We start from the raw sequence: 7,735 nt of genomic DNA on the forward strand, positions 1-7,735 counted from the left end.
AATAAAGATAATTAAAGATAAATGAAAATAAATCCTAGAATTAATCTAAATAAAAATCCTTAATAATTATCCTAATATAATTGAAATTAAAATAGAGTCTTGTGCTATAAAATCTCTTCTTTTGCATTTTAGTCCTTGGGTCTTCCATGTTTGCATTTTTGGCACCACTTCTTTCTTTCTTTGCATGTTGGCCCATTATATCTTCAATTTCGTACTTTTTGCCTTTAAATTTCTTCTTGCCTTCAATTTAGTCCTTAAAAGATAAAAGACCGCAAAATAATCCAAATTAGTATGATCATACTCAAAATAAGCATGCAATTAGCACGTAAAATATGTCGTTCTAGAGTATTATCAAGATGATAAAGATAAAAAGAGAGGTGAGAGCTGTTAGTGAATACTCAGGAAAAACAACTCAAAAAACACCAATAAAGCTTACTTTGAAGCAGATTTCCATCAAGATTGAAGATCTCTTTTTGATTTCTCTAAAGTTTATTATGAGTTTCTTTGTTTCTTGTGGTTATATTGTCTTTGGAATGTTTTTATTTACTAACATGAACTAATTTTTCAAATACCTAGAGAAAAGAACCCAGGATGGATTCTATTATTTGATTTCTATTTTTTACGTAATAAAAACTTAGATCTTGTTCTGAATTATGTGAGCTTAATTCTTAATTTGATATCTCTAGACTATTGATTCATGTTTGATGTGCTTAAACCAAATGAGGAATAGACCATGTTTAAGAGTAGATCTAACGTAATTGCCCGGAGTTGCATACAATCCTAAAAATAGGACGACATAAATCTACTAGATTAGATTCAAATCTAATAGGGTAATCCATAGATCGAGTTAATGTGATAATAGGGGTTTTAATTATAAAGAAATTTCAATTAATCAACCTAGAGTCAGTTGCTCTTAGTTTTGAAGAGAGATATTAGCATAATTTAGGGATTTCTACAATTAAGATACTAAGTGAAGAAATTGCATAATTTAGATTGATAATGATAGATGAAGTCTAGGTGTATTCTTTCTTGGGTATTGTCTCACTTCTTTGTTGTTAATAGTTTATTTTCCTAATTTGTTATTTGACCTGTTCTTTAGTTGATTAATTTAATTAGTTTTAGTTTTAATCAATCACTCTAATCTGTTGGTTAAATAATAGAAAGATGGTAATTACTAGTACTTTTAGTCATTGTGGGAACAATATCTTTGCTCACCCTAGCTATACTATTAATTGATAGGTGCACTTACCTTAGTCGAATTTTTAGTTGGTTTACGATTGCATCAACACAACACGAGCTTTAGCCTTAGCATCCATAGAATATTACAATTGACTCTATTGCAACTCAAACACAACATATTGGATTGATTGCAAGCACTTAATATGATAAGAAAATCAGCCCCGGATAATCCAAAGCGGCATGCAAAAATTGGCAAAAGATTCAAACATCCACCAAACTAGAGAGAACTACAACAAAACCATCCCTAAAATCACTTGTAAAAGCAAGACTACTTGCATAAGCAAAACTAAAAAACGCGCTATAAGAGCAGCTAAAAACTTCTAAAAGTGAAAACTTATTAAACAATAAAACACAACAAAAAAATAAAACTTAAGACAACATAAGTCCAAACCAACTTGTAAAATCATTTATTATTCTAAAATACTCTCAAAATTTAAATAGAAGTAGATACTTTCATAATTTTACATGTTCATTCCATAGTTTCTTTAATAATTTTGGATACTCAACTATACTTTTTATAAATGATAGGGTTCAAAGTCATTATATCTACATTACCACAATTTTTTTAAAAATAATTTACAAAATTCTAATAATATTATTACAATTTTTATTACCAAATATTTATTTTCATAATAATTTTAAATATTAATTACAAAATTCTACTATAAACAAGTGGTGGAGCCAAGGGTGGTAGGGCTCGGCCTCCCTAAAATGAAAATTTTTCCATTTAAGTCTTTTATAATTTGTAAAATTTTAAATCAAGAATGATAAAATTGCACTTTAATCTCCCAAAAAGATAAGAATTTAATTTAGTCCTTTAAAAACTATAAAGATATAAACTATTAAAATGATGAAATTACATTTTTACTATCGTAAAAAATATATAATTTAATTCCGACTCCTAAAAAAAATTTTCTGACTTCGCCACTAACTATAAACCGACACTAATGGGATATTTTGTATACAATATAAAAGAAATTCTTAAGAAAACCCTAAAAAACTAGAAAATTCAAAAAAAAAAACAACAGAAGTTCATTCCGAAAATAATATTAGGGTTTACATCCAACAGTTTTCTGAAGAATTTGTTTCAAGTCGTGGAAGGCCTACTACTTTGGTTTTATTGAGTTTTTAGTACTTTTAAATTTTGTTTAGATTTATTTAAGCTTGTGTTTGCCATCACTAAGCAAAATTAAATTAACCAGCTTGGATCATGATTCAAAATTATCATGCTAATAATTGACATCCTTAATTATTTCAGTTGAGATATTGATATCAATTTGTTCTTAAAAAGATCCGTTCTAACTTATCATGCTAATGGCAATATATATATATATATATATATATATATATATAGTTTTGAAGTCTTAAAAGGTTTTGAAAAAAAAAATTAGATTAAGGTTGGATAAAAATAGTAAGGTCCTTTGAAATATAGGTTAAGCTTAGGTTTCAATATTCAAGGCTCAAAAACTCTATTCGAATTAAAAAAATTAAAAAAAAAATTAAATTTCAAGTTAATCGAATTGAATTATTTGAGTTATTCAGTTTTTTAAAGTCAAGTCAAATATGTAGTTCAATTTTTCGGGTTTGAGTTAAGTTGAATTTTATAATTCGAATAACGCAAATGACAGATTGCTGTAAATACTCCTTTGCTCCATATTAATTTCGAAAATGAGCACATTGATTTTTTTCAACAAAAAATACATAAATAATTTTAAAAATTCTAAATATTTATAAAAATTCCAAATTTTCACTTTTTAAATTATAAAACAAAAATTCTAAAATATATGTAACAATGCTTAAAATTTGTGTAAAAATTCCAAAATAATATTTTTGAGGACCTAAACAAATAAATTATCAATTCAAGCTTATCATATTAAAGTATCTTATTTTCTTTTTCAAATACATATGGTTTCATATTTATGTGATCTACCATAGAATTAATTATAACGTAACAATATTTTATTTTAACATTTTAATCTAACTCGAACAATGAATCTCGTTTCACTCAACTCAATTTGAAAAAATTTCAAATTAGTTGGAATGATAAAATAGGATTTGTTAACTCATTAACTCAATTTTTTCACTCGATTTGATTGAACGCCGCCAACTTGTTTTCAATATTGCAATATATTATTATTTTACTTTTGATAAATTATATCACATAATAAAATCTATAATAATATATAATACTATAATGTAAACCTTAAAAATTATGTTATTTATGTTTAAAAATATAATAAAAGAAAAGTTAAAATATGTTGTAAGTCCATGTACTCTTTGTAAATTTAAAATTAGTCTCTCTACTTTTTAGATTTTAAAATTCAGTCTAACTGTTAACACTATTAAAATTATTTTGTTAAATTCAGATTAAATACGTTATTTTTTATTTACATTACTAACAAGTTAATTTTTTTTAAATTTCAAAATGTTACAACAACAAATTTAATAATAACAAAAGTGTTAACAAATTAGATCTGAAATTTGAAATCGAACAATAGAAGGACTAAATTCCAAGAAATGAAAATGTAATGACTAAATTCCAAATTTGATACAAGTACAAAGACTTATGGCATATATTAAACTAAAAATACATATATAAATTATTGAATGTTAAATTAAAAATAACGTAATTTTTAAGAAAAATATAAAAAGTTGAATTAGATATTTACTAGTAGAATTAAACAAAATTTGGAGCTCATAGAAAAGCAAGCATGGTAAATATCATACTTGAACTTTTTTCTTTTTTAATAAATCATGCCTATTAATAAATTTATGTTTTGATTATTAAATTTTAAAAGTTATAAAATTATCATTGAACTATTCAAAAAATTTTATTTAAGTCACTAAATTGTTAGAAAGTATTTAAGTCAATAGGATATTAAGTTTTATTTTAAAAAAAGTTTGACTAGTGAGCTTTAAGAAACGATTCGAAAATCGATATAGTAAATCAGTATCCATTGACAAATAGAAGAGCATACATTAAATCAACTAAGTTGACTTGACGGTTAGCGTCAGAGACTGGAGAAAAAAGTTATTTGAATTTTGGTTCATAAATTTGTCAATATTATTTCATAAAAAAAACTAAACTGTAGAAAAAAAGAATAATGAGAGTTTTCGATTGGTGCAGACGGTACAAACAAATATGGTCATACAATAATTGTTTTAACAGCCTAGTGACTTAAATGACAACTTTAGAATAATTCAATGACTATTTTATAGTTTTTTAAAATTGAGTAATTAAAAAGTAAATTTACTTTTTTTTTTTTTGAGCTTAATATTTTTGGGGCTATCAAATGAAAATCCATTAGGGTTTAGGCTTTTCCCTGTATATAAATTTCAACTCTCCACTTCATTTCTCTTTCCGTACTCCGGCATCTTCCCCTTTCCCTTCAACTTTAATCTACCACAACTGTAACGACGCCATGGTTCACGTCAGTTTCTACCGTAACTGTAAGTTAACCCATTCTGTATTCTAGTGTTTTGTTTTGCCTAATTTGTATTTTCATTTAAGTTTGTATTGTATTTTACTAAGATGGTTTTTGTTCTTCTGATTTTAGCTATTTTTTGGGTTCTCACAAATGGGTAATGGGCATCTCTATGTGTCTCCTATAATACCTTTTATGGTTTTTTTTTTAATTTAATTTAGTTTAGGATCTTAGAAATTACATTTAATTTCGAATTTTTCTGTATTTGTAGTTTTTATTTGCCATTGTGATCTATTTGTTACCTCTTGATTTACTAAAAATGAAACATTATTTGGTAAACAAAGACAAGATTATTGTTGTTTAATTGCTTCATGCTCATTGATGTTAGTGGAATCTCAATTTTGTTAGTGAAATTTATATGTGGTTGTAGATGGGAAGACCTTTAAGAAGCCAAGACGTCCATATGAGAAAGAACGATTAGATGCAGAGTTGAGGCTTGTAGGAGAGTATGGTCTCCGATGTAAGAGGGAGTTGTGGAGGGTTCAGCATGCTTTGAGCCGTATCCGTAATGCTGCTAGGGACCTTCTCACCCTTGATGAGAAGCTCTTCTTCGTAGGATGAACAGGTATGGACTTTTGGATGAGAGCCAGAACAAGCTTGATTATGTCTTGGCTTTGACTGTCGAGAACTTCCTGGAACGCCGCTTGCAAACACTTGTGTTCAAGACTGGTATGGCCAAGTCTATTCACCATGCTCGTGTCTTGATTAGGCAAAGGCATATCAGGTAAAAGGTGCACTTCTTTTATATATGTTAAGCCTACTTGAGTATACATATTGATGTTCCGAATGTTTGTATCCCAATGTATGCTCTTTCATTGATAGGGTAGGGAGGCAGGTTGTCAACATCCCATCCTTCATGGTAAGGGTTGACTCGCAAAAACATATCGATTTCTCTCTCACGAGTCCATTTGGAGGTGGCCGACCTGGAAGAGTGAAGAGAAAGAACCAAAGAGCAGCTGCCAAGAAGGCTGCTGGCGGAGATGGGGATGAAGAGGAAGATGAATAAAACCTTAGAGGGCTACTACCACCCTTAGTAACCCTTAAATAGTTTTGGAGCTTGCCATTTTCTTCTCCCATTATTAGATATGGTACGTGTCTTGCTTCTAGACCTTTATCTTTAGTGTATCTTGGTATATGTTTTACATTTAATATTATTTTCTTTTTTCTTGGATTGGAAGTTAATGAAAGGTTATTTTGTTCATTTAAACTAGTTAGATAGTTCATATGTTGCATGAACTGGGATGTAATATTGGATACTGAGTATGTGTCCAATATGAGGTATGTTCAAATTTTTGAGTATTTTCATGTATTCCAAAAAGTTTTTGGAGGATCATACTTTGGTTTGATGTGGTCAGTGTATCAATTAAGGATTGATGGCATCATATGTTCCTAACAAACTTTGTGAGATTTTGTTGTCATAATAATGACTAATCATTAATGATTTTGTTTTTTTTTTCTCAACATATTGATTTTTGTTGTGCTGGACCTCAAGGATTAATGCTTGAACTCAAGCTTTCCCATAGCAAGGCAATCGATCCCAATTCCAATCCCTTGCTAGATATTTGCCAGTTGGAGCTTGAGCTATCGGTTGAGCATCTTTTATTTTTTTTACACAGGCAAAAGCAACAGATCAAAGAAATACTAGTGCCAATCTGCAGCCGACGAATAATTCAACTTGAAATTAAATCACTTTTTAGAGTTTGGCAACTATTATCATTTTGCCCAAGTTAAGCATTAGATTTGGCAATTATTTCTATATTGGGATCCAAATTTTTTTTGTCCAATTAAGTTAGAACTTGGCAATTATTCTCATATTGAGGCTTTAGGTCCAAGTTGGTCCTTGAAATTTCTTGAAAACCCTAAACTTTAGGTCCTAATATGAGAATAATTGTCGAGTTTTACCATTAATATAGAAATAATTGTCAAGTTTAGAAACTAATTTAGACAAAAAAAAGGGTTCAAGTTCTAATGTGAAACAATTGCTTCGTTTAGGTCCTTATGTTGGACAATTGCTAAGTTAGGTATAACTTGACTAAGGTCCTAATGTTGGAACGGTTGTTAAGTTAGGGTCTAACTAGGATAAAAATAGTTTAGGCTCCAATGTAAAAATAATTGTTCAGATTTCAAATAGTGATTTATTACATTAAGAAAACTTGATAGAGCTTTTTGAGTATCTAGTTCTAAGTGAGCTTGAATTTAGTTCCATTTTACACTTTCATCTGCATCAAATCTCTTTCATTATCAATTAAGTAATTTAGAGTAGTGGCAAAAGACTTGCATTGACTCAAGCCTCTTCATATTTAATCTTGAAGGTAAACCTTAAACATCTTTTACTCAACCCTTGATTAAAAAAAGAACATTATTTTCATTAAGTATATATTAGCATGGTTTTTTATCTATCTTACGCGTTGGGGTAATTATTTTGGACTAAATGGTTAAAATTTAAAGGTTTCAATATGCTTCCAAGTTTTCCTTCTTTATGTATATTTGGGATTTGTTATTTATTTTTTTATTTTTAAAATTTAATCTCTCTTTTTTGAATTTAAAGATTCAGATTCAATTTGTTAACACCTTATTAAATATATTGGTGTGTTATTTTAAAATAGTATTTTAATGGATTTAAATTTAACAGAAAAAAATAAACAAGGTTAATAATTCTTTAAATTTAGTTTTATACAACTTCGTGATTTTTTTATAGGATTAATATTTCAGTGGTTAAGCTTCATTCATATAAATTATATGTGTTAAGTTTGTCGTAAATTAAAATATTTTAACTATTAATTTTAATAACCTCTGAATATATATTAATATAGATAATATTTTAAGTCGTTATAAAAGAGGTATCGATCAATTAAAAAATTATTTGTATAATAAGTATAAATATATTGATAAATTCAACGGTTGAGTTGTTAAAATATTAATCATATAAAAAAGTAATCGAACAGATTACAGATAATGTAAGTGGATTCTTCGTCGTACATCTATACTATTACTTAAATTCCTGATTGACT

General features: G+C 27.8%; 1 pseudogene; it reads left to right on the top strand.

The window, feature by feature from the left end:
- Window positions 1-4,519: 4,519 nt before the first annotated feature.
- On the top strand, window positions 4,520-6,121 carry LOC108471659 (40S ribosomal protein S9-2-like; annotated as a pseudogene).
- The last annotated feature ends 1,614 nt before the right edge of the window (window positions 6,122-7,735 follow it).

This window comes from Gossypium arboreum, chromosome 7 (genome assembly GCF_025698485.1).
Source record: "Gossypium arboreum isolate Shixiya-1 chromosome 7, ASM2569848v2, whole genome shotgun sequence".
Lineage (NCBI taxonomy): Eukaryota > Viridiplantae > Streptophyta > Magnoliopsida > Malvales > Malvaceae > Gossypium > Gossypium arboreum.